The sequence below is a fragment of the Trichosurus vulpecula genome, chromosome 5 (assembly GCF_011100635.1).
Source record: "Trichosurus vulpecula isolate mTriVul1 chromosome 5, mTriVul1.pri, whole genome shotgun sequence".
In the NCBI taxonomy this organism is placed as follows: Eukaryota; Metazoa; Chordata; class Mammalia; order Diprotodontia; family Phalangeridae; genus Trichosurus; species Trichosurus vulpecula.
This window is the reverse complement of record NC_050577.1, coordinates 285,070,233-285,076,273: the sequence shown is the minus strand read 5'-3', so window position 1 is coordinate 285,076,273 and position 6,041 is coordinate 285,070,233. Positions and strand designations below refer to the sequence as shown.

Genomic DNA, 6,041 nt, shown 5'->3' with positions numbered 1-6,041 from the left:
TCTATGTTATGGGGTAATGTTCTTTTGTGGCTTATAGCCAAGCCAAGCACACACCAGGTGCTTGAAGAGCAGCAGTGAATGCATATGGATTTGGGAGGGGCACAGAATTAAGTGCTAAGGAAATGCTTTACAATCATTAGCTCATTCAGTCCTCACAACAACCCTGTGAGTTAATAATAATAATAATAATAAACAACAATAGCTAACAGTTAGATAATACTTCCTTTGTGTCAGGCACTGTGCCAAGTGGTTAATAATAATAATAATAATAGTAATAGCTAACATTTAGATATATTCCCAGAGTCCTTGGCCATGGCCGTAGCAACCACTGAGTTGGTGAGGTGGCTCTGCTTGCCCTTCCTCATATTTCTGGAGGTTGTTATTGTGTTTGTCCTTCATTCTCGAAGAGGACCATGACGTCGGGGAAATGATGACATGACTTGCGGTTGACTTGGATTTGAGTGAGGGTGGGCTGTGCAAGGTCATCAGCCTCACTTTCTCCTCCAGAGCCACCTGGGTCCAGGAGCCAGATATTCATCAGGATGACTGGAGATGCCCAGGCTACAATGAGAGACCCTGGCCCTTTCAGGCTAAGGTCTTTTCAGACTGAATGCCCAATGGGCCTCTTTAAGAAGTTGACCAAGGGACGGCCCCTTTAATCAAAACTCCAAAAAAAAAATCAACCTGGGAAGGGAAGACCCTCAGGGTTCCTGGCCAAAAGAGAAACAGTTTCTACTTGGTATTTACATTCACTCTGTGCTAGGAAGGCAGGAATCTATTGTCCAATCTATGAGCTATTTCTAGGGGACATGGCCCTGGCTGGGGTATGGTAGTAGCAGGGGCAGGACACAGGCTTGGCTCAGACCCAGGGTCCCGGACCCCCTTCCTGGCTGCTGGGGTTGGGGCTGGGCTCAGCTGGGATCTGGGGTGAGGGAAAGGGAGAGGTACTGGATAGGCCAGTGTTGCAGAGATTGGCTTCCCTAGGCTTCCCTAGGCCCAGCTGACTTGACTTCCTGGGAGCCAGGTACAAACAGGGTGTACATGTTACTGTGGAGGCATCCTTGGAAATGTTGCAGTCCAGCCTGGGATAGAGGGATGGGGGACACAGGTAGGGGAGCAGATCAAGATGAAGCAACCCAGGACCCTAGAGGTCATCTAGTCCAACCCTTTCAATTTACAAATCAGGAAATGGGAGTATAGAGCAGGCAGTGAGTTGCCCAAGGTCACACAGCTATTGAGTAAAAAAGTTAGGATTTGAACTCTGGTCTTAGCAGTCCAACTCCAATGTTTTTTGCTACTAAACTCCACTGCTATTTGAAGCAATCAAAATATTAGCTCAGAATCGTGGCCTGGTCCAGCTAAGTTCCTTCATTATTTTAGGGACTATCACCTTTTTCCTCATCAAAAGGATTCTTCCAGTCTAGGAAAAAGATAGCCTCTCAGTTTGGTGCACTGGCCTGTTTTCCTCCCCTGGCCCCCTTCCCTAGTCTGCTAGGAATCAGGAAAAGTTCTCATCTCTTGATGGTATCTCCCTTTTCCCCCTGCCTCCCTGCCCCACACATACACCCCACTTTCCCTACCAGAAGGTTATTGAATCTGGTTAAGATTAGAGGTGGGAATGTAAATGGATGTGGGGAGAGGGAGCAGCAGGACACAGGGAGCTAGGGCTCCAGGCTGATATAGTGCTGCAGACAAGCCTGTATGGAATAATGAACAGCTATATTCCACCTCTGGCCTCCCAGCAGCAGGCATTGAGGGGTTTGGTAGAGGAGAGGGCAGTAGTAACCGCAGGCTTTCCTACTCATTGGCCCATGCACATTCAGCCTGGAACTTCTTTAGGGGCAAGCTGGACATATCCCCGAAAAGCTCCATGTCATCAGGCATCTGTCTGTATATCATCGTCTCTGCCATGCTGAACATGAATAAGGAAGGAAGAAAAGGCAAGAAGGGTATCAAGCCCTGTTTCAACAACCCAGCTAGCAGCTGTTGTGGGGGTGAAAGACCAACCCAAGCCCAACAACAAGAATGCTACCAGCATGCTGCAAAAGCCCAGGTTCTTTTAATCTGCTTCACCAAGCAAAGCGATGTTAAGGGGTTGACAAGCTTACTTTAATTCAGCATACAAATACCTTAGTTCAAGGGAAAAAGCCAGCACCCTGAGCTTTGGAACAAATACAAACAAATCACAAACATTGACAGACAGACCTTGTCTGATTCAAATCCCAAACCAGAGTTTAACAAAGTCTCAACATCCAGGTTATGAGCTGGAGGACTCTTAGCTACACCTGCCTAGAGTCTCCATGCCAGCAAGGGTGAGAGCCCTGTGCAAATGGCTCTGTCTTCTCTTCTTATAGCATTTCAGATGTCATCAAACATCATCTGAATGACCAGAACTTAGGCTCCTATGATTGGCTCTTGAGTTAGCACCTCTCCTTAGTACCTTGGGAGCTTCACACCCACATAGGCTTACCCTAATAGGGGTCTGGGCCTGGGGCTTAGCACCTAGTAAGACTCAATGAAATACACTGAATTACTCAAAGGAAACAAAAGCCAAACTCTTCAGGGGCACTTGGTTGGACTGAGTGCTAAGAGCCCATTTTGCTTACCAACACAAGCCCAAGCCAGATAGATGAAACCTGACATCTGTATGCTTCAGGACTGCTTTTAACCCCATTCCTTTTTCTCATTTGTGCCCATAATGTAGCCCTGTCCTCTGTTAGGTGTGACCACTCGTGTTAATCCCTAGATGTTTCTACCATCTGTTTTGGGCAGAGAGATAGAAGGGAAGAAAAGAGGAGGCCCTAGAGGTTGCACTCTTACAGCTTGTTAGGAAGGAAGGCCCAAAGAAAAACTGTCTTATGGAGATCTTAGGGGACATACATAGTCCCCCAGATTATTCTAAAGGGCATGGTCACAGCCAAACCTCTCCTTGCTCTTTCTGGAATTCCAGAAAATGTAGCTTCTTCCTACATCAGAAGGCACTTGGCCCTTCCTACACAACCTATGCAGGATGCCTAGGAGAGATTGCCTGGGATGTTTTAATTTTACTCATTCTCAAATGAGCTACCCACCACTAACCTCAGCTTGGAAAACCTCATGGATATAGAGAAAGTTTCTTTCACTTGATATTCAACAAGGTAGCTTGGAAAATCGCAACCTAGATCATCTCCACCATGATGCATTACTAGTGGTATGTCCTAAGCTCTTACTTGGAGGTTCCAGAGGTTTATTCTGGACATTCTTATACTTCTAAAATGAAGACCTTCCTGAGGACAGGAAGCTTATAACCTAGAGACAGGTATACCTGTCTCTTTGCAGACATTTCAGTGCAATGCCTTTCTTGGACACAGCATGTCAGATTTGAGAGTTAAGGGGCTGGGAATTCCTCATCAAGAATTAATATTTTGTTACAGTGATTAAATGATCCAGAATGAATGTATGCTGCAGTATCAACCACTCCCCTTCCCCCCCATATGAAACGACTCATATCCCATAAATAAGTGGAAGTAGGCTACGTAGTCTCTCTATTCTTTGATATGGTTTTGCTTATCCTCCTTTTCTCTAGGCACCTTTGGGCATGGTTAAGGAAAAACCTTAGTGCCTGACCATAGAGGGCTGATAGAAGAAACAAATCCACATCATCAGTGCCAAACAGCAATCGGTCTACTTTGCTCTATCCCATGTCATAGTGGATTCATTGTCCAGGCTCACACAGAGTTTTTGTGCTAAAGGCCACCCTGACTCCACGGAGATGACAATTTTACTTTTAGTCCTCTGAGATTTTGCACCCCAAAACAGTAGACTCCATCATTCTGTAGTTAAGTGAACACATAGCTGGGACAAGGTGACTTCTGGTGACCTGATATATTGGACATTAAGCTTGCCTGGGAACACTTCCAGAGTGGCAATGCCCATAGCTTTTCCATATCTGTTAGCAAACAGCAGCAATGACCATGTACGAGAATTCTGTTCGATGGTGCTAATGCCACTCACTCGTTTTAACTTTTATGTACCTGTTTCTGGGCACTGCAGGTATATTTGTGTTTGACAAATTTAGAAGCAATAAATGGTTTGTATATTTAGACCACAGAGAACCATTTCCCCTAAAACTGTAGATCCATATTTTAAATTAGGTAATGCCTGGAAAAGGGATGTTAATTTGGTAGTGATATTTTAGGATATTTTAGCCTTGAAAAAAACTCTATTAATATAGGAAGAATTTATAAATTTGGATTCTCACAGTCAATCAGTTTTTTGAAAGGGTTTTCTCCTTAAAGCCAAATTCCAAACATAGTAATCATCACTGCCTATGAATATAGAAATGACACTTAAAATATATAGCATTCTTTTCCCTTCCAAGACAGGATGTTTTCTAAGTAGAAAGCAAAAATTCACTAATATGTGCATTTGCAACTTATGCCCACACATGGCCCTCACTGTGTGATGGTGCTTCATACCACCATGTCAAAGTATCCTGTCATAGAACAAGAGGCACTTTGAGATGAACAAGACAAACCAATGTTCATTTTCCTTTTTTACAGAAGAAACCACTATTGGTCTTCCTCTGTGCACTTTCACACAAGAGTTTGAGAAAAGGGACCTGAAAGCCCTGAGCATCAGCATCTGAGATCCACAGGAAAGCACCACTTTTAGCATTTTTTCATGACTTATTCATATGGGTCAGATCCCACTCTATTTGGAAGGTGATGACTGCCAAAAGATGTACTCCCCCCAGAACCCACAAATAGCCTCAGTCCTTTTCTTCTGCACTGGAGTCCAGGCTGGAGTTTGACTTTGCAAATTTTTTTCAACAATATCATCTGTCATCCACTCTGGTAGCATCAATGCATGTTTAGTTGAGATTCCACAGGAATCTTGCTTCAGAGGGTGCCTATTGAATTTCTCTTATGATTCATCACATCTTGTTTAATGGGTGTATCAAAATTAAGATCAACTACTTTCTGTTCAATGTCATCACATGGCTCTGGGATACTTTCAATACCTGTTGATGTACTTTCCACTGAAACATTTCTCTTGTGGCAGAGGTCAGAGAAACTAGATGACCTGGAGTGACATGTACTATAACCTGACACTTTTGGTTGCTGGCTTGCACAGCTTGATGTTCTGGAATGTCCACAGGCATCAAGTTCATCTGGAACCAAGGCACTCTCTGCTGATAGATATGACAGCCCAAGGTGGATTTTGAGAGACTCTCCACTCTTCCAATCCTCATGTAGAGATTCAGATTCACTGGCAACTGGTATATACATTGATGAGGATGGAGGACTTTTAAAACATGGATCACCAGACATGAGCCACATACTGATTAAGACTTTAAGAATAGAATTATCTTGTCTTTTATTTTTGGTATCATAACCTTCTAGCAAACAGCAATGAGTAGTATTTCCTGGTCCAGCAAACTCTGCTAGGTTTAGATCTGCAAAGCCCAACTTTGCATAAGCCTTTCCTCCTTTTAATTCCTTCCTCACAGAAACCTTGTACATGCAGGGATCCAGAACACCCTTAGTAGAGCTTGCACTCATTTTACACATAAATGAGAACTTCTTTCTCCAGTGAACACAGTTTGCTTGTACCACCTCCCCGGAAGACTCAGCACTGAAGCTGTCCCTGTCCAGTAGCCGCATCTTGCAGAAGAGGATCTCATTGCCAAAGGGCACCAAGGAGAGCTCCTCCAGCTCCAAGTCCACCTTAAACTTGAAGTTCTTCATCATCATGAAAGTATATGCGTGCCCAGAGCACTGTCTGGTGTCAGTATGTAGCTTCTTAAAGTTCAGAGGGGTTTCATGGGATGAGAGAGCCTAGCAGATCATGCACCAATCCTCAGGGGGCACTGGTATGCCTGGCCGCTCCAGCTACATCATGACTCTTCAGCCCCTTGCACCTCCCCCAACACTGCAGCTATTAACTTGTTAGGAGCTAAGCACAGGACTCTGGGGCCTAGTTACAGTTCTCTCCATTTAGTTGGTGGGTTGAAGGTTCTGGCAGTTAAATATACTGGATGGGTCTTTCTTGAGAGGTGA

At 44.3% G+C, this 6,041-nt stretch overlaps 1 pseudogene; it reads right to left on the bottom strand.

Moving 5' to 3' along the window:
- Positions 1-4,667: 4,667 nt before the first annotated feature.
- LOC118851353 lies at positions 4,668-5,735 on the bottom strand (annotated as a pseudogene).
- Between the last annotated feature and the right edge of the window lie 306 nt (positions 5,736-6,041).